Source organism: Bos mutus, chromosome 23 (genome assembly GCF_027580195.1).
Source record: "Bos mutus isolate GX-2022 chromosome 23, NWIPB_WYAK_1.1, whole genome shotgun sequence".
In the NCBI taxonomy this organism is placed as follows: domain Eukaryota; kingdom Metazoa; phylum Chordata; class Mammalia; order Artiodactyla; family Bovidae; genus Bos; species Bos mutus.
The window spans coordinates 4,214,679-4,235,810 of NC_091639.1; the positions used below are offsets into that span (position 1 = coordinate 4,214,679).

Below are 21,132 nucleotides of genomic sequence, written 5' to 3' on the forward strand. Positions count from 1 at the left end.
AGAAGTTGTCAAGGTGGCCCATCCCCAAGATGCTGCTCAGCTTATCTTAGTGGGAGGATTTCACTGGCTGCTGTACTAAAGGGGATTTGGACATTTGAAATGACGTCTCGCCATGACTCTTGGCTTTCTGTTCTATTTGCCAATCCCAGGAAGACTTTCCTCCCTCAATTTCCTGTTTCCCCGTCGTTTCTTCATATCTGTCCCACCTCTTCATATTTTGCAAATCATGTTCATTAAGAACCTGTATGGTAAAAAAAAAAAAAAAAAAAAAGAACCTGTATGGTGAGACTGCCCTGGTGGTCCAGTGGTTAAGACTCCATGCTCCCAAAGCAGGGGGCCTGGGTTCAATCCCTGGTAGGGAAACTAGGATCCCTCATGCCGCATGGCACAGCCTGAAAAAAAAAAAGGAAGCTGCACTGTGCCAGCCCTCCGCTAAGTGTAAAGGGGGCATTAGCCATAACAGGCCCCAATGTCAAGCCTCCCTGGCCCCACTGAGGCTGTGCACCCCATCCTAAGAATTCCCAGGCTTCTCCACACACTTCCCCTACTTCAACACCCTGATGGAAACTTCATTTGTCCTTAGAGATATCACTTCCTGCAAAAGCCTTTCCTCAATAAGACAGGTTCTCCCGGTTCATGGGGAGGCCGTGGAGTTGATGGCGTATTTTCTACTCTCCTTCCTCGCCCTTGTCACCGCTGGGTCCCTCCTCCCTGCATCTGTCACTTGGGCTGCTGAAACTAAGCCCATCAGGCTGGGGACCGACACGACAGAAACGTGCTTTCTCCCCGTTCAGGAGCCTGGAAGTCCAGATCAAGTGCTGGTTGGTTCCTTCGTAGGCCTCTCTCCTCAGCTGGCAGACACCACCTTCTCCTGCGGCCTCACATGGCTGGCATCTTCTGTGTGTCTGATCTCTTCCTTTTTAAAAATTATTATTTTGGCCTCGCCTTGTGGCATGTGCTGGAGAAAGGCATGGCAACCCACTCTAGTATTCTTGCCTGGAGAATTCCATGGACAGGGGAGCCTGGTGAGCTACAGTCCAGGGGGACACAACTGAGTGAGTCACACACACGCAGGGCACGTGGGCTCTTAGTTCCCCAACCAGCGATGGAACCCGGGCCCTCTGAGCTGGAAGCTAGGAGTGCGAACGCATGGAGCACCAGGGAACTCCCCGACCCCTCTTCTCGTGAGGACACCAGTCCTTCCGGGTGACCTCGTTTCACGGAAGGACGGCGGGAGGGCCGCGCCGCCACACCGCCACCCGCGGGGCCGCGACTTCGGCAGATGCCTCTGGGGCGCCCGGGTTAGCCTCTGCGGCCTCCTGTCTCAGGGATCACCCGTCCACAGCCGCCTCCTCTCACCCGCGCGCCGCCATCCGCACACGCCCCGGCACAGGGCCTAAGAGGCCAGCCTCACGTTTGTCTCCTCTCAGCCTCCTCTCAGCCACGAAGACTCGTCCCGCCTCCACCGTCCCCTCGGTCCCCGAAGCCCCCCGTCAGGATGCCTCTCGCGAGTCATCCGCCGCCGCGTCTCCCTCCGCGCCGCCCGCCCTCAGGCGCCCGCCTGCCCCTCGCCCGTCGCCTCAGCCCGCGGGTCGCCGAAGCTGCTTTTCTCCGCCAGCCTCAGGCCCCTCCGCGCCCTGGGGCCTCGGCCTCCCTGGCTCTGCCGTCCGACTGCCTTCTGTAGTCAAGGCCGTGGGACGCCAACGCCCACGACCTCACCCGGGACTTAGGCTTCTAGCATCTTACCCCCTTCCCGCCTGCCATGGAGTATGAATTAGCCCTCTTTCCCCCCCAAGGCTGATCCGTCTACCATTTCTCCTCTGCCATAGACAGACAGACAGACACCTTCACAAGCTGTGTTCTGTAACATCTCTATTCTCTCTCTCCGGATCTACATTCCTTTCCTGTTGACATAAATGTCTATGGAGAACAGAAAGGGGTTTGTACCTGAGGTTTATGCGAAGGAGGGATGGTTATAAACCAAATGAGCAACACTGAAAGCCGGCCATCCCCTTCTTTTCCCAAAGTGACAGCGCAGACAATAGCGGCCCTTCTGCCAGACTCCGGTCAAGGGCATTCTAGTCAGATTACTCAAGACACTCAGGTAGGCATTTTTTATTAGCAAACGATTTAATTCTCGATTGACTAACAACAGGGGTGATGACAGCACGCGGAGAGTGGGTCCTGGGGGTCCAGCTCGGCTCTGCCAGGTCCCGGCCAGGCCGCCTGGGACCTCGGGAATCCGCCTGGGTTCCGTCAGCTGTAGGTCGTGGGTGGCGACAGCACCTGCCAGGTTGGAGGCTGGAGCGGACTGAGCAAGATGATCCACACGGGGCTCCTAGAGCAGCGCCTGGCGCATAGTAGGGGGCCAGTCCCTATTAGCTGCTATTCTGTTGCCATGGTTCCTTTCCTTTCTCTCCTAACTTCTCAGAGCTTCAGGCCTTCACTTCCTTTTTTTCCAGTGGCTCCTTAACCCCTTGCTTTCTGGCCTCTGCCTTCCCCTGTTAAGTCAATTTACTGACTCAGACCTCACCCCGTTGTCAGCTGCTTGTCTTGGTGTGTCTGTGACTTAACACCATTGACCACCTTTCATTGGCAGCACGCCCCCCCACCCTGCACCCCATCCACCACCACTAGCCTTCTGCTCCTTCGGTTTCCCTGGGGTTGGTCAGCCTCTAGCCTTTTCCTGCTGGTCCCCTCTGCCCCTCAGATGTCTCTTCAGGCCTTTTTCCTGGGTCCAGTCTCCTCTCGTCTTCCACACACCATCCCCGCTGATGTGTGGACCCACCACCCATCCAGGGTCCCAAACTGAGACCAGGGAGGCAACTTATTCAGAACTATTCACTCTCCACAACCACTTGAGACCAAGCCCAGTGGATTCAGTTTTCTTTACCATTTCCCACCTCTAGTCACCGCCGCTCTTCCCTCCACCTTTTTTTTTTTTATATCACACTGACAAGTGCCGATGTGTTATTAAGAAAGCCCACAAGGGGCTGAAATAGAGCGTGGTGTGTTTGGGAGAAGAGACTATTTCTTTATGTTTTATTTTTTTTAAACAAAGGAAAACAAATTTTTTTTTTGTTTACTTTTAGTTTCTGTTGCTGCACAGGCTTTCTCTGGTTGTGGGGAGCAGGAAGCTACTGTGGAGTTGGGGTGTGTGGGCTTCTCTTTGCAGTGGCTTCTCTTGGCGGACCTCAGGCTCTCGGGTGCTCAGGCTTCAGCAGTTGCGATGCATGGGCTTAAGTTGACCCACAACATGTGGAATCTTTCCCGACCAGGGGTTGAGCCCGTGTCTCCTGCACTGGCAGGCAGATTCTTTATCACTGGACCGCCAGGGAAATACCCCTCCTGCCTTTTAAAAAAATATATATATTTATTGATTGGGCTGCACCAGGTCTTACTTGCAGCCCATGGGATCTTCGAACTTCATCGTGGCATGCAGGATCCTTAGTTTTGGGACGTGCAATCTAGTTCTCTGACCAGGGATCGAACCCAGGACCCCTGCATTGGGAGCATGGAGTCTTAGCCACTGGACCACCAGGAAGTCCCTGTCCCCCTTTTTACCTTAACCCCTGTGCTGTCGTGTGTCACTCTACAGATGCTGGAGTGGATTCCCTTCATTTGATGTCACGCCCCATGGTCAGTGCTGCAGAGGGACTTTTTTCCTTCTCTCCCAAATCAAACTGGACAAATTCTATTGCATCTGTATCCTAATTATGTCTCAAACCAATCCTTTCTTCTCTACCTCTACAGCCAGCGACTGATGGAGTCCCTATCATTTCTTAGGTGGGCTCTTCTATTAATTCCCAGCTAGTCTTCCCATCCCAAGTGTTCCAGACCTTTCTCCATGGTCCCACGAGGGAGGCTCTGTCTACCTCCTCAAGCTCTTTCAGGGCCTCAGCTCAGGACAGAGTGCACGTCAGCCACAAGGGGTGCACGGAGCTCTCGGCTGTCCAGCCCATGAGCGATTTCTCCAGCTCCATCTCAGGCTGCCTCGCCCCATCCACTCTGCTCCAGCCAGAGTCAGGGGTTTGCAGTTCAGGAAACTGACTTTGTTTCAGGCCTCTGTGCCCTTGAGCATGGGCTTCCCAGGTGGCGCTAGTGGTAACCAACCCACCTGCTCATTCAGGAGACCTAAGAAATGCAGGTTTGACCCCTGGGTGGGGAAGATCCCTTGGAGGAGGGCATGGCAACCCACTCCGGTATTCTTGCCTGGAGAATCCCTTGGACAGAGGAGCCTGGTGGGCTACAGTCCATGGGGTCGCAAAGAGTCGGATACGACTCAGCAACTTAGGACACATGCATGCCCTTGTGCCTCCTGCTCACGGCTCCCTCTGCCTGGAGCACCCTGCATGCTCCTCTCTCTTGGCAGGAGGGACACCTCCATGTCTTCTGAGATTCAGCAGATTGCATCACCTCATTCTTAGGGGCCTTCTCCAATGTCCACATCCTTTTCCTCCTTGGTTTTCTTCCACGGCATAGCTCTGTGGGTTCCATTATTTCCACTTCCAGCTCAGTGTCAGTTGCTCTGCCATCCTCCGTCTCCAGTGAGCTTCTGCCCTTCTCATCAGACCTGCATTCTCTCCATCGCCCGGCTGGGACCCAGGAGCATCGTCTCAGTCCTACTTCTTCACCCCCATCCCCACACCAGCTGCTTCTCTGCTGGTCCTTCCTGAAGTGACTCCTGACCATCTGTTCTCCATTCCTTCCCCCGCTTCCCACCCTAGTTCAGGCCCACATCCCTGAGGTTTCCTATGGATATTGTTCAGAGCTCTTTGTGGGCTAGCCTTGGCCTGTTGACTTTTTTAAAATATATACACTTATTTATTTGGCTGCCCCAGGCCTTAGCTGTGGCACTTGGACTCTTAGTTGCAGCAGATGGGATCTAGTTCCCCGACCAAGGATCAAACCTGGGCCTGCTGCACTGGGAGTGTGGAGTCCTAGCCGCTGGACCACCAGGGAAGTCCCCTAGCCTCAGCCCATTGACTTTTGCTCTCATCACCTGCTGCTTTTTAAGTGTTATGATCCAGCCACAGTGGAATCCTTCCTGGTCTCTGAAGAGGGCCCATGAGTTGCTGCCACCACGACTTTCCTCTGCTGTTTCTAATCCCCCTCTCCATCTATGAAATTTCTAACCATTCTCCATGGCTCAACCCCCCATTACTTTCTTTTCTGTGAAGCCTTCCCTGATGACTTATTTGAAGTGATCTCTTTTCTCAGAACCTCTGAATTTTGTACCTGTTTAATGGTTCTTATATGTTGGCTTGCATTTCATCATTATTTCTTATGGATGCAGAGATTAGCTTGTAAACTCTTTTAAGCAATGGATTATAAATTATCCATCTTTGTATCACTTCACTACAGAACATAGTGCAATTTCAGGTATGTGTGTATATCTATTTATCTACACATAGATATATATCAGCTTTGTTGAGGTATAACTTACATAGTATGCAATTCACCCATTTAAAGCAAACAGTTCAGTGCTTTTACTGTATTCAGAGTTGGTAAACCATCACTGCAATCAATTTTAGAACATTTTTATCACCCCAAAAAGAAATGCTGTACACATGACAGTCAGTCCCTATTCCCTCCAAACCCTCAGCCCTAGGAACTATTAATCTACTTTCTGTCTCCATAGATTTGCTTATTCTGGATGTACCATATAAACAGAATTAGAACAGCGTTTGTCCTTTTGGGTCTGCCTTATTTCATTTTTGGGCTTCCCTGGTGGCCCAGCTGGTAAAGAATCCACTTGCAATGCGGGAGACCTGGGTTTGATCCCTGGGTTGGGAAGATCCCCTGGAGAAGGGAATGACTACCCACTTCAGTATTCTGGCCTGGAGAATTCCATGGACTGTATAGTCTATGGAGTCTCGAAGAGTCGGACAGGACTGAGCAACTCTCTCTCTCTTATTTCATTTACTGTGTTTTCAAAATTGATCCATGCTGTAGTGTGTGCTGCTGCTGTTGCTGCTAAGTCGCTTCAGTTGTGTCCGACTCTGTGCAACCCCGTAGATGGCAGCCCATCAGGCTCCCCCGTCCCTGGGATTCTCCAGGCAAGAACACTGGAGTGGGTTGCCATTTCCTTCTCCAATGCATGAAAGTGAAAAGTTAAAAGTGAAGGTGAAGTCGCTCAGTCATGTCTGACTCTTAGCGACCTCATGCACTGCAGCCCACCAGACTCCTCGGTCCATGGGGTTTTCCAGGCAAGAGTACTGGAGTGGGGTGCCATTGCCTTATAGTGTGTACTTCATTCTTTTTTATGGCTTACTAATATTCCATGCAACACATTTTGTTTATCCACTCGTCAGCTGATGGGTATTCGGGTTGTTTCTATTTTTTAGCTGCTATGGATAATGCTGCTATGAACATTCGTGAACAAGTCCTTGTGTGGATGTATGTGTTCATTTCTTACGGAGGAGGAGTGGAGTGGTTGGGTCAGATGTAACTCTATGCTTAATGTTTTGAGGAACAATCAAGTTGTTTATTTTTTTTAAATGTATTTTTATTTGGTTGCATCAGATCTTAGGTGCAGCACACAGTACCTTTGCTGCATCTTGTGGGAGCGTGTGGATTTAGTAGTTGGGGCCTGTCATGCCTAGTTGTTCCTCGGCGTCCAGCCAGAGATCAAACCTGTGTTCCTTGCGTCACAAGGTGGATTCCTAACCACTGGACCACCAGGGGAACGCCCCATCAAAAAGCTGCTTTTCAAAGTGACTATAGAGTTTTACATTTCCACCAGCAGTGTGTAAGGAGAATTCTATCTTCCCACTGACAGCACTTGTTATTATCTGCCTTATTTATTACAGCCGTCCTAGTGGTTGTGAAGTGGTGCCTCATCATGGTTCTTTTTTTTTTTTTTATTGGAAAGATAATGACTTTATAGAATTTCAGTGTTTTCTGTCAAACCTAACATGAATCAGCCATAGGTGCACATTATGTCCCCTCCTTCTTGAACCTCCCTCCCATCTCCCTCCCCATCTCACCCCTCTGGGTTGATGGAGTCCCTGTTTGAGTTCCCTGAGACATACCGCAAAGTCCCATTGGCTGTTTTACATATAATAATGTAAGTTTCCATGTTACTCTCGCCATACCTCTCCCCCTCTCCTCCCCTCTCCCGTGTCCATAAGTCTGTTCTCTATGTCTGTTTCTCCACTGCTGCATTGCAAATAAATGCATCAGTGCCATCTTTCTAGATTCCATATATATGCGCTTTCTCTTTCTCTTTCTGACTTACTTCACTCTGTATAATAGGCTCTAGGTTCATCCACCTCATTAGAACTGACTAAAATTCATTCCTTTTATGGCTGAGTAATATTCCATTGTGTATATCTACCACAGCTTCTTTATCCATTCATCTGTTGATGGACATCTAGGTTGCTTCCGTACTCTAGCTATTGTAAACAGTGCTGCAGTGAACATTGGGGTACATGTGTCTTTTCCAGTTTTGGTTTCCTCAGGGTCATTGTGATTTTGATAGCATGACTCTTTCTCCCTGTTAAGATGTTCAAAAAATATTTGTTGGATCAAGGATATTTATAGGTAATATGAACAAACAGACGTTTGGACAGATCATTTGACTTCCAAGTTTATGAATTAGCTGGAAAAGGTGAATGCAGAGCTCAGTATCATTTCAAAAGTTACTTTTAGGCTGTTTTCTTAACTAAATAGGTTGCCAGTATTACCTCGGTGATGCTATCGAGGTGATTTGTCCTAAAAATTCATGTAGCTTTGCAGGTTTGAATGTATTTTACAGAATAAGCTAAATTACAAGCAAAATTCCAATTTTGATATGATTCCTACTCAAAAACCTACCACTGAGTGGGGAGACCAGGAAAGGTAACTTCTAACTGGGGGCATGCAGTGGGGCTGGAGAGGAGGCTTAGAAAAATGCCATTGCTAAAGTTTCTCTGGGTTGAGTTTTCCTCTGTCAACAGCAGACCCTGGGAAATGTAACAGGTTCTGAAAACTTAATTTTGATGACTCTGGACATCAGAGAAACAGCCAGCTGAATCAGTTCCCTCTTGGGCAGCTGATTATCTCAAGTCAGAGGTAATGGTGCAACTGCTTTTGCTTGGTTCTAGAGAGTTCTGTCTTGGCCAGAACCCATCCATTTAATCCATCCCTGGGTCCACACTTCAGTCTGCTGTCCTGAAAACCAGAGATCCACTGAAGGCCACCAATTAAAGGCCTGGGACTGGGCTTACAACTTTGGATGGTGTGCAAGTGTATTCAGAGGAACTGGCGTAGAACAGGGTCGAAGGTCATAGTAAGTAGATAGTAGCCAGCTTTCTGTCTGTATAACATCATTTTGCTTAACAAACCTCACATGGGAGACTCTACAGTAGAGTTCTCTGCACCTAGTGGAGAGGCCCCCGTCATCTTTAGGATTTGGGGGGTGTGCAATGTTCGTTTTCCACAACCACAATCACCCTTATCTGTCTGGAGATGTTTCCAAAGGCTGACAACAGGCCCCTTTCAGAAGCTTCGTAGGAAAAGTATTAACAGGTGGAAACATGTCAGCCGCTTTATGGAGGAAGCGCAGCCCAGGCCTGGTTTCTCTGGGCTTGGGTGATAACTTGGGCCGCCGCAGCCAACGCGAAGCTGGTGGCTGGAGCCCTGGAGATGGCCAGCGGCTCAGAGGAGGGCCCCAGCTTTTCTGAGCTGAAACAGGAGCCCTCTGAGAGAAAGAGATATTGCATGTGGCTTCCCTGATCCCTCGGAGGGCGACGAGTATGACACAGCATCAGCCGTGCCATCGCGGGGTGGGGATCTAGGGGGCCGCTCCTTGGGGGCAAGGCAGCCCCTGCCGCCGAAGCATCAGTTGTGGAGCGCGGGGAAGGGAAGGTGACAGAGGCCGAGGCAGCGGTGAATGAGTTGGATGGAGAACGCGCTGCCGGAGCGGCAGTCCCAGAGCAAGAAGTACTGGGCCCTGGGAGAGAAACAGCCCGGAGTTGGGGGCGGGGTGAAGCGCCAGTTCCTTCATCTCCCGCCCCGTCGTCTGCCTGTCCCACCTGGATGCAGAGCGAGGACCGCGTGGGGAGGGAACCGCGCGGGTGGGGCTCGGCTCCCCCAGGGTGGGGCTCGGCTCCCCCATCTGCCTCTGAGACCAAGAGGGGCGGCGTCGGATCGGGGGACCCCGCCCCCCCACCGCGGCACCCCCTCGCGGCCTCCGAAGTGCCCCTCTTGCGCCTCCCAGGCGTCGCTACCTCTTCCCTTCCTCCGTTAAAACAGTGAAACAAACCACTGAGTGAAGTGATGGAGAGCCGGGGGCGGGGAGTCGCCCGCAGTGAGGGGCTGGAGTGGGGAGGGGGGGCGCGCGGTGGTCCATGAAGGTGGCTCGCCCGCAAAGAACGCCGCGCAGGTCGCATCGCGCTCGGCCGCCGCCCCCGAGACCCTTCCCCCGGGGATGGGGGAGGGGAGGGCGGCCCAAGCCCTCCTCTCGCTGGGCCCCCGGAGGCACCGCGGAGGGCGTGGGGGCCAACCTGGGGCTGCGGTGGGGGGCTGCAGTGTCCCGCCATCCCGGGGATGGAGACTGCAGTCAGCCCGCTAAAATCGGGGCGAGGGGCTGCGGCGGGGCCCGCAGTCTCCCCGAACCCCCGGCCCGAGCGCGGCCTCCGCCGCCGAGACCCTTCCCCGGGGTGGGGGGCGGCCCAAGCCCTCTTCCCCCCTGGGGCCCCGGCGGCGCCCGCGGAGGGCGTGGGGGCCAACCTGGGGCTGCGGTGGGGGTGGGGTGGGGGACTGCAGCGTCCCTCCATCCCGGAGATGGAGACTGCAGTCACCCCACTAAGATCGGGGCGGGGGGCTGCGGCGGGGGTCGGGATCCGCACCCCCCACCCGACCCCCGGCCGGAGCGCCGCAGCCGCCGCCGCCGCCGCCGCCGCCGCTCAGTAACACGTCCCCAGGAGACGCGCAGGAGCAACACGTGATGTGTCTACTTATCAGGGTGAGAGGGGGAGAGCGGGGCTCCGAGCGTGCGGGCGGGCAAGCGGGGCGGGGGGCCGGGGCGGGGGCCACGACGGCGGCCGGGGCGCCGGGGTCGCCAGCTCCTCGCCCACCTCCCTCCCCGCGGGGCGAAGCGGAGCGGGGAGGGGGGGGAAGCGACTGCGGAGTTGATGAACTTTGCACATCCAGAAACGCCATTTTGATTCCTTTTCCGGAACAAGTTTGCATCTCTGCTCGATCCCTTCCCGCAGCCCACCGGTCCCCTCGGCGTCCTCGCCCGGGAGCCCCCAGCGCCCTGGCCTGGCCGTGAGTACGCGCCCCCGGGCGTTCCGGCTCGCGGTCCCTCGGGCGGCCGCGAGATGTCCGGGGCTGAGCCGGGAGCGGCGACCTTTCCGAAGAACTTTTGGGGATGTGGGGAGGGTGAGGTCTGCGCAGGGCGCGCCGCACTTTTCGAACTCCGCGTCTCCCCCAGGGGCCGCGAGGACCCAGGAGCCACCCCCCCACCGCACCCCACGGCCGCGGCGCTGCGTGCGCTCGGGGGGCCGGCGTGGGATGAGCCGGGCAGCCCTCGCCCCTCGGGCTGCTGCGCGCCGGGCCGCTCCTCCTCCCCGCGTCCTCCCCCCTCCTCCCCCCTCCTCCCTCCTCCTCCTCCCCTTCCTCCGCTCCCTTTCCCCTTCCCGAGCCGCCGGCTCTGCCAACCAGCTCCCAGCGCGAGCCGCCGGCCGCAGCGCCCCACCGCCGGGGGACCTGATGCGCATCCATATTAGCCGTCCGAGCGCAGGAATCCGGCCCGACCCGCGCCGCCGCGCCCGCCGCCGCATTTATTTTTAACCGAGCCCCGCCGGGGGGACTCGGAGGGTGCGCGCCCGGCCGGCCAGAGACATCTTCCCAGCGCAGTTCTCCATCTTCCGCCCTCTCTCTCTCTCTCTCCCCCGACATCCCCTCCTCCCCCATGTGGGAGGGGAAACTCTTCTCCTACATACTTTCGAGTCCCTCTCGGGCCGAGAGGAGCGCGGAGATGACGGCGCCCGCCCGCCCGCCGCCGCCGCCGCCGCCGCCAGGTATCCGGGGGTGCCACGCTCGGGGGGTTCCACGCTCGGGGGTGGGGGTGGGTGCTCGCTGGGGGTGGGGGGGTACCGCGCGGTGGGAAGCATCCGCCGCGCCCTGCGCTGCGGACTTTGATCGTCTCCGGCGGACGGCGCCGGCCCCGGAGGGGGCCCTGCGCCTTCGCCGCTCCCGGCTCGTGGCTGCTGGTCACGCCGACCATCGCGCCCCCCCCCACCCAACCACCGCGCCCCGGGTGACCGCGCGAGGGGCGGGGGGGCGCGTCCGCGCGTATTGTTCTCTGGCCTTTCCGCTGGCGGTGTACGTGTTTTCGTGGGAGCCATCGGTGTGGAGCGGAGCCTGCATCGCGGGGGGGGTGGGGGGGGACCTCGGCGCCCGGCGCCGTCACGAGCACAGGAAGGAGGCCGGGAGCATCCGAGGCGGGGCCGCCGGGGCCCGCTTCGCCGCCCAGCTGTGGAGCGCGCTCGGAAACTTTTGTCCGCAGCCCGCTGGACCAATTTTTTTTTTTTTTTTTTTTTGCCGAGTTGTGGGGTTTCCCTGCCTCCTCCCATCCCAGCCCCGTAGCGTCCAGCAAGGCCGGGATGCGGGGGTGGGGGAGGACCTGGCGTCCAGGGGCTGGGGGACCCAGTGCGCCCCCCGCGCGCCCCCCTCCTCCTCGGCCCGGCCCCCCGCGCCCACCCGCCCCCCACCTCCTCGCTCGCGGTCTCTTAGGAAACTGCGACCTTAATGGTTGCTAAGGAGCAGGGGAGGTCCTTCCCGTCGCCGGCCCCCTCCCTGGGAGCGGCGCGTTCTCTGGACCGGGCCGAGGGTCGCGTCGAGGATGGGAGGGCTCGCTCCCCGCCGCCCGCCGGGCCCGGGGAGGCGCGTGAGTGCGGGGCGCGCTGGTCCAGTCCACTCTTCGGCGGGGCCACTTTGCTTTTCGGACGGGCCGGGGGTCCGGGGGTAGGGCGATGTGTGGGTGGGGGGCAGCGGAGGACGCCCCCCCGGGCGCGGGGACCGGTCGGCGGGCGGGCCGGTTGACAGGCGCCGCGTGCAACTCGCGTCCCGCGTCCGCGGTGCATCCGTGATGGGTTATAAAAGAGGAGAAAAGTATTTCTCCTTGCTCAGCACATTTGCCCTGCCTGGCTCCTTACTGGTTAGAAGATAGAACGTGAGCCCAGATCCGGACGAGCAGTTCACATTCCATTACGAAATTCTACACGGCTTCAGAGCCAGCAGCAGCACACATTCGGGCCACTTTGGAGTTTTTTCGGCTTCTTTTTTGGGGATGGTGGTGGTGGAGAGAGATGGAAAGGCGAATTAAAAAAACAACAACACAACTCTGGGGTATGCTGAAAAACCTGTCTGAGGGTTTTCAGCAGCAGAAACATTCACCCCACGCTTGTTTTAGAGTTTAGATTTAAAAGCCAGTGGAAATGAAATTTGCCTGTTGGATAGAGATGCTGGAAATAGCGAGGTGTTTCTGTCTTGAAGAAGAGACTGGAGGTGATTTCTGCAAAGGCTACCAAGTCGTTAATGTGCATCCCATGTTTTCCGGATAGTTTTCTTCTAGATATGCAGTGGTGTGTGCCTGCGCGCGAGTGTATTCAAATTTAATTGATGTGGAAAGCGGAGAAAAGGGGACTGCAAAGAAAAGGATGGTTTTTGTTTTGTTTTTCCCCACGGCCCTTAAAAGCATCCTCTAGGGTTGGTGCCTTTTGGAGTAGGCAGGTATGGTTCTAAGTCCTAATGTAACCCGGAAGTCTTGTTAGAGGCTGAATGAAGCCTTGGCTGACACTTTTTTTCCTCTGGCTTTCTTTTTTTAAACGTGTAGTTCTTTTCTTCCTTCAAGAGTCACACAATCACACAAATTATTCTTCAAGTAATATATGCAAAGGTGAGTCACTAATTTTAGTTATTCCCCCCCCCCCCAACTTTTACCTTTGCCCTTCGGAGGAAACTTCTGGGTATCCTCTCATGGATCTTGCTTTGATGTGTTTTGGGCTTTGGTTACACTGATGAATTAAACATTTGAATGGCTTTTATCAACTTTGAAATGTGTGAAAAAACACCTTCCTTCCCACCCACCCCCTTTACAAAAGAAAGGGAGAGCCCTTTGATTTGTTCCTTGTTTACCTTGTGCTTCATTTTAGGTTGTTAATGAACTTGCACTGTTTTATTATTCCTAAAAATACTGCCAAACAGGTTGCATTTTAGGATGTTTTGTTTTTAAAGAGGATTTGCTGGTTACGTGATACTCTTAAGAAAATGCTGCTGACCTTTTCTGTTACATGGCATATCATTCTCTGGGGTTTTTCTGGATATCACTTTGCTTCTCATCAGAAATTCAGAGCCTGGGCCCTTATGGCAGACAAGCGTTTGTTGTGTGATGGGAAGATGGGTCTGACTCAGCTGGCACAGGTGGGGCATCCATTCCTAACTGTTTGCATCATCTCACAAATGACCCTTTGATGGAAGGGTCTTTTATTTTAGACTCCTTCAGGCAGGCTCCCGAGCTCTCATTCTGTATCCAGCATAGGGGCAGAATGTTGAAGGAGGAAAATAAGGCTCCTGAGCCAGTCTGCATCGTCCTGTAGCAGTTGCTGATGGACTCTTTGCTGTGTGCAGGGCCCTATGCAGTCGCCATTATGTGGTTTGCATTTTTACCCAATTTTGCACTGCTGTACTAGTCCACTTCCTAAAATCAGTTTGGAAATCTTTGCTGGTTGTGTTATGCTTAGTTGTTACCATTTATTACCTTCAGTGAAGGACATTTCCCAGTTAATGAAATTAAGAGAAAAGTCTACCCTTTGGGGGGTTTTGTATGGCATAATTAATATAAATTTAACTCCTGCAGAAAATTGATTAAAAGTCTCACTCGAAGTAGTCAGAAGTGAATCCTTTTGATGTTTCTATTCATTATCCTTCTGAAAAGTAGGTGGTGCTTAAAAGGTCATAGGATAAGGGTTGCTAAGCAGCTAAACAGAAGGATGCTAAAATTAACTGAAGCATTTTTGAAAGGGAGTCCTCCCCTGTTTTACATTATTTAACTAGATTTAATTAATTTCTGAATCCTTCATGTCCCTTGGCCTAGGAAAGTAGGATGTTAAGTTTGTTTTGTTTTTGTTATCGTATTTAAATAATCTCTCTTTTGTAAGTGTCTTCTTATTGAAGTTCATGCTCTGACCAGACCTGGTGTCAGATGGCAGCTTGTCTGGGTGAACGTCTTGTCTGTTAACCTGTGTGTTCAGATTAAATCCTCGCTTCCCTGGGAAAGGTGTGTGTAACATCACCTTATTTCATTTATTAATAACAGATGGCTTAGTTTGGAAAACATACCTCATCTGTGAAGTGATGTCTTATTTTGCCCTTTACTAAACAGGTTTGCGTTTGGAAGCTAGAAATGCAATAGACAATCAGCAGGACACAGGCAGTAGAGCCCCTCCTGACCCAGGACAGTGGTCTTCCCCTTTTCTGCTATTAGATTAAGTTTTGATAGAGCGCCTCCTTTTCACTCCACCTCCCCATCTCAGTTTATTTCAGCCCCTTTTTGGAAATAATTCCATTAGATGTAGAGTATCTTTGGGACCAAGTATTCAGAAGCAACACTTGAAGGATTTTGGAGTTTTTCAGTAAGAAGAAAAAGGATTATAGTCTAACCAAAGCCGTGGTTGGTAACCATCTCTTGGCTGAAAAGCAAGCTCACTGCAGCTCAGAAATTTCCCTGTCTCAAGGTTACTTGTGTGCATCTGACCTGCCAAACAGGCAAAGTTGAGTAATGTTTTTTATATCCAAATACAATGAAGAAATTAGATGGGTTTTCTTGGGAGGGGCAAGGTTAGTGAGTTTTCTTTCTGTCTTTTAGACTTACAAAGTGGATTCTGAGTAGAAATAGCCATGGCTCTCTTCAAAAAGCAGGGGTCAGCCTGTGATCTCCGCACCCTGGGGGGCCTACCTATAAACCAGAGGGAAAAGGTGTACCCTCTGAAACAAGAGGGAGGCATACACTGTGCCTTCTGAAATGCATCACTTATTTTTAATTTCCCCTGCGCCCAAGGAAGGCGGAATACAGAGAGGAAAACCATCTGTGGGGTTGTCTTGATGACCGAAGTGGAAGACTGAAGAAGATGGGGCGGGAGGGCGATGGGCTTTTTCCTTTTCTGTTAGCTGTCCTCTGGGACGGAGTCACCTGCTGTGCTGGTCTCCGTTTCCCTCCTCACCTTCCCCGGGTGCTGCAGGAAGGGCAGCTGAGAGTAGCTGGCAGTGGTTGGTGGAGACTGGGGGCGGGGGTGGGGAGGGGAGGGACGCCCCAGAGGAGGGCGCAGGGAGCTGCCCCTTGCGGCGACTGCTGCATCTTGTTTCGGATGGTACTCTGGGTACAGGTGAGCCAGTCTGCCCATCAATAAAGGTGGCTGCCAGTGAATAGGTGCTTAGACAAAAGAAGTGGGAGAGGGTGGAGACTGTTTGTTCAGTGTGATTCAAGCAAGCAGTGCTAAATAGAATTTGAAAGCCTCTGTGAAGTCCCCGAGTCTGGGTACTGGCGGTCCGGCGGGATTCACCTGAGGCCTTTCAGACTCGCCGAGGGCGGGTGGTCCTGATGGGGGTGAGAAAGCCCAGGCAAAAGCCCCACATTCTTTGTCAGCCGGCCAGACGGGCGGAGAAAAAGCCTCAGTGGGGGTAATTAGATAAAGCTTTTAAATGGCTCTATTTGTTTTTTCCCTGGCTGGTTTGGTATCTCATCTCTTCTCCCCCCTCTTTCAGAAGCTGCCGGGTAAGACGGTCCTAAGAGTGTTGGAGGCTGTTAGTGGTTTCATTACTTGGGACATTTCATTTTTCGTTAGGGCGGACCCTGGACAAAGTGAACTTCACCCTGCTTTTGTGGAGGCCTTGAACAAAGATTTGAATTTTATCCTCAGAGCGGGAGCGGCACAGTGTGAGGGTTGGGTGGGTATATTAACCCATTTTCCAGCTGTGCCAGCCTCCACCCTGTGGCTGGTAATAAATCAAGCCCAGGACCCAGAACTCCCAGCTCCAGCCTCACTCCAAACAACACCTGCTTTTTCAAGTCAGCTTGGCCTCAGAAGACAGAGCATCAAATATACAGGGCCTGTTTATCTGTGTGTGTGTGCTTTTTCAATGAGACCAGATCCTTTGACAATAATTCTGTGGTTGAATGCGAAGATGTAAGGCAATTTAAAAAGAAACCTTTTTAGCCTTTGGCAGCGTTTTTCTTGATGAACATGATTATAGACATTTTTTTTTTCTACCTCGTGAGATCATTGTAAGGATAAAATAAATGTTTCAGAAAGTCAGAATCTATATATGGAAGAAAGTGGTGTATTTTGAGCTCAGGAAGCTTTGTGGGTATCCACTCTGGATTTCCTTTCCAGAATTGTGCACAACTCCAGTACTCAGGCAGAGTTTATGTTTGCTTCCAGTGCCCAGAGACAAACAGGCCAGCACATTATTCTTCGTGAAGTTTACTTGTGTGCTTAGTCGCTCAGTAGTGTCTGACCTTTGTGACCCCATGGACTGTAGCCAGCCAGGTTCCTCTGTCCATGGGATCTTCCAGGCAAGAATACTGGAGTGGTTGCCTTTTGCTTCGCTCGGGGATCTTCCTGACCCGGGAAGCGAACCCGTGTCTCCTGCAGTGCAGATGGATTCTTTCCCTGCTGAGCCTTCACTCAGGGATGAATTTTAAGGGACAGGCAGGTGGTAAGCTTTGGGTGCACTCTTTAGAGCAGTGACTCTCAGCTTGGTGGTTCCCCCCCACACCACCACCCCCCCCCCGCCGCCCCCTCCCCCCACTGGCCCAGGGGGTGCCTGGCAACGTCTGGAGACTGATTGCCTTGCTGGGGGAGGGGATGCACCAGCCTTCAGTGAGTCCAGGCCAAGGATGCTGCTGTTCTTCCCACAATGCACTGGGAATCCCTGAAACAAAGGCTCATCCAGCTCCAAAAGTCAGTAGGTGGAATCCATCTGCACTGCAGGAGACAGGGGTTCGATCCCCGGGTCAAGAAGATCCCCGAGAGAAGCAAAAGGCAACCACTCCAGTATTTTTGCCTGGAAGATCCCATAGACAGAGGAACCTGGTGGGCCACAGTCCGTGGGGTCACAAAGGTCAGTAGCCCCAAAAGTCAGTAGGCCCGCGTCACGTGTGCAAGCAGCCTGGTGTTCTCGCTGTGCTGCATGTGGCATATTTGGGGATCTGGAATTTCATGGAGCGAGTAAGGTCTCCTTCCAGGACTATGAGGTGCCGTGTTGGCAAGTCCAAGATTTCACAGGAGATTGGGGGTTGGGCAGGATATTTCAGTGGCGTTCTGTATATTAAAAACCCCTTTAGTCAATAAAAGTTCCAGAACTTTTCTGCTTCTAAAACAAACCAGATTCGTGGGTGCTGGGAAGCTGCTCTGATAGGTGGAACTTCTTCGCTCATTTGGGAAACTGACTCCCGTGCTGTCATCCGCCCTTCTCCCTCGCGTTCTAAGTTGTGTGGAGGGCACTACACCCCGCCCCCCCGCACCACTGCTTTTTTCCTCAGTGTTTGAACAAGCCCCTACTTGCTTGACAGTTCATGTTTTCACCCTTGTAGTCTTGCTTATTTAGGTTTTCCTAAGTTTTTGCAAAATTCTTACATAACATTCCACCCTTGTTAAAGTGCAGTGTTGGGGGGACCGGGGCTTCTGTCCACACGTCTCCCCTCGAGTGGGCACCTGGCTGACCCCAGGGAGGGCTGGGGATGGATCGAAGCGGGGAAGAGACGATAGTGAGTTTTATGTTTTGGGGGCTCCGGGGCCTCAAAGACCCCAAAAGGAGGTTGGTTTGAAGGAAGAAGAAATGTGGTATACAAACACTGAATTGTGTTTTCCCAGACCAGACACTTCCAAGGAGAGTGGCGGGAGCCATCTGTAGCCACAGGTGCCACTTACCTGACCTGTGTCCTGGTCTTCCCCACCTCTCAGCTCGGAGGCAGGGGTCAGGGGAAGCTTTGGAGCAATAAGAAGGCAGGAAGAGAGGGGGGAACGATTCCTGAAAGGGCGGGGCGGCCTGTGGTGGGAAGTGACGGTTGCCCCCAAAACCATCTGGGCTGGCACTTACTTAAGAGAAGCGTTGCACATTCTGCAGGCAGCTTTCTTTACATCCTCGTCCTGCCAACAGGCTGTCAGGGTCCCTCCGTTCACGTCCCTCTGGGCCGATGGTGGCAATGACCTGCCCGGAAGCCACCTTTACCACGCGGCTCCTGGGGTGGTAAGAGCCTTGCATCTGGTGCCCCGCCGCCCCCTCCACACCCCATAAACTGGCCACTGCCCCTGCCTGTCTCCACTGACAGCTTTTGCCAGGTGGAGGGTCGTCTGCAGGTGCATCAGAGGGAACTTGTAGAGAGAAGAGTTCCTCCCCCCACTTCTGGAAGGTGAACTGAAACTCACCATCCGCCCAGCCTTCCAGGCCAGTCCCTGACTCGGGTCTCTCCCACCCCAGCCAGACACCTGTCCCCCCTGGACACCCCTGTGCTGTCCGACTCCAGGGTCAGCTGCCCCGTTGTCCTGACTGAGGCTCTCCTCGGGTCACAAACACCTCCCAAGTCAATTTCCTGGCACCTTTGTCCACCCTCCGTTGGTGGACACTAGCCACGCGTGGGGTTTGCCGGCCGAAAAACATCTCTTGGCTCCCTGCTGTCTGCAGGAAGAAATCCAAACTCGTCAACTTGGCACACGAGGACCTCGTTGGCGGTTCCCAGACGGTCTTCCTGGTTCCAGCCCTTCCCACTCCCGCTCCGCGAGGCAGCCACAGCAGGAGCTTCTGCTTCTCCGTGGATCACTCACTTGGTTCTGTCCCCACCCCCCCGTCTCCTTGCAAACATTTCCTCACTCTTCTTTCAAGACCCATCTTAAATACCACCTTTTGCACGGAGAATCAGGTCCTCCATCAGAATAACCCTTACCCCATCTGGCCGGTCTGTCTGTTGTAATTTACCTGTTGGCATGTTTTCCCCATCTGGAGAATAGGCAGTGACTTCAAATCATATTTTTCCATCTTCTGTACCTGGCTCAAGGGTTGCGTTTGTTGTCGTTTAGTCACTCAGTCGTGTCCGACTCCTTTTCGACCCCGTAGACTGTAGCCCGCCAGGGCTCCTCTGTCCATGGGGTTTCCCAGGCAAGAAGACTGGAGCAGGTTGCCATTTCCTTTTCCAGGGGATCTTGCCGACCCAGGGATTGAACCCGCATCTCCTGCATTGGCAGGCAGATTCTTTACCGCTGAGCCATCTGGGAAGCCTCAAGGGTTGCGTAGTTGATGCTTATTTAGTAATTATTGTTGAATCCATTTTCAAATACAAAAAACAGAGTTTTTCTGAAGAGGTGCAGGTTATTTTTGGAAAAGAGCACTATAATTTGAGAAGCTAAGTCCTAAATATTGGTACAGATTAAGAGAAGGAAACTAAAGTTTTCCAGCAAACCCGTCTCCCAGAAATTGGGTGCTAAGTGCACACTGGTGGGAAAGTGTTTTGAATTACAGAAATCTTAAAATAAAAGTTTGCTCAGCTTAATTTACTCAGAATTAAAGAGAAAGAAAACGTTGTTAATGCCTGATTGCTCTAAAAGCTGTCACACTGGGGCCCTTACTAATTATAACCACTTTTCATGGCTCTTGGTTTGAAGTTTATATTAAATAGGAGAGATGGGCACACAGATCAAAGACCAGAATCATTTCAGAGCTCCAATGTGTGGGCCCATTTTCTCTGCTTAGTTAGATTTTTGTTTCATTAGTGGTATGAGTTAATAGGAGTGTTGGTCTGTATATAATTTAACTTTTCTTTTTTGCCATTACTGCTTGGATTTAACACAAAATGCCAAACCAGCAACCTACAGGGTACAGATCTTGCTTTATTTGTGTCTGTGTGCGCACAATATACATTCATACTTACGTGATAGAAGTTGATTATAGATCATATTTACAGAAAGAATCATTTCCACTGTTCTATGGGAAATTCCTTTACGCTGAGACCTTATTGTTAAAAAACACACACACACAAATACTGCAAATACACAAAATCTTTTCTTAGCTTTCTTCTAGAAGAGGTACATATGTCTTCAGAAATAGGGGAATATGGAAGACAAGGCAAAGATGGGGTGAGAGAGGCATTTTATGGATCCTTTTATACCTTTATATTTGTAACTATGTGGATAGGTTTCCTTTTCAAATAAGGAATTAAGTTTTTTTTTTTTTTACTATCCTTTATACAAGATAAAATCCTAGTCGATTAAAAGTACAGTATTGCTACCCTTAAGTATTCCTTAATGTCCTCACCTGATAACTAAAGTTTAGGCTCAGATCTGGCAGATACATTCAAATATATTAGCCCAACTTCATCTTATTTCTAAGGAGGCTTGTATATTTTCCTCTCATGTGAAAAAAGGTGGGGTTTTTTTTGTTTGTTTGTTTGTTTTAAGCCATTTTCTCTTCGGCTTTAGGGCTTTTAATCGTTTGGAAGGGTAATACATAAAACTGCCTAGTGAGCATCTCAAACAGGTTTTCACAACTTGGTCAGTTAAAACTACGTTGGATCAAACTGTTCCACTTAAAAATTTTGAACCAAGTATAATTTAAAGGAGGCTCAGCTCGCACACCTTAGTCTCAGTTACCCTTGTTTTTAAAATCATGAAAATAAAGTTTCTGAAAACCGTTTGTTGTTTGAGAGCTTACCTCTGTCCATGGAATTCCCCAGGCAAGAATACTGGAGTGAGTAGCCATTCCCTTCTCTAGGGGATCTTCCCAACCCAGGGTCTCCTGCATTGCTGAGTGAAAGTCACTCAGTCATGTCTGACTATTTATGACCCAATGGACTACACAGTCCATGGAGTTCTCCAGGTCAGAATACTGGAGTGGGTAGCCTATCCCTTCTCCAGCAGATCTTCCCGTCCCAGGAATTGAACTGGGGTCAGGCAGGCAAACTCTTTCCCCATTGGAGCCACCAGGGAAGCCCCTAATGAAGCTTTACTACCCTGTTTTCCTAAAATACTGCATCGAGTTGGATTTAGTATCCCATTCAGCCTCCTTTCGGAGAAGGCAATGGCACCCCACTCCAGTACTCTTGCCTGGAAAATCCCATGAACGAGGAGCCTGGAAAGCTGCAGTCCATGG

General features: G+C 52.2%; 1 protein-coding gene across 5 annotated transcripts in view; it reads left to right on the forward strand.

The window, feature by feature from the left end:
* The window catches only part of RREB1 (ras responsive element binding protein 1), a 166,815-nt gene that overhangs the window by 34,574 nt on the left and 111,109 nt on the right, over positions 1-21,132 (forward strand). The window contains exon 1 of one of the 5 annotated variants that reach the window (XM_070360940.1): positions 9,983-10,254. The exons of 1 other annotated variant lie outside the window; for it this stretch is intronic. The gene's annotated coding sequence lies outside the window, so the exon portion shown is untranslated. Of the gene's footprint in view, positions 1-9,982; positions 10,255-10,420; positions 11,010-21,132 lie in introns of those variants that run through there. 3 more of the 5 variants (XM_070360936.1, XM_070360937.1, XM_070360938.1) reach the window with 3 other exon arrangements.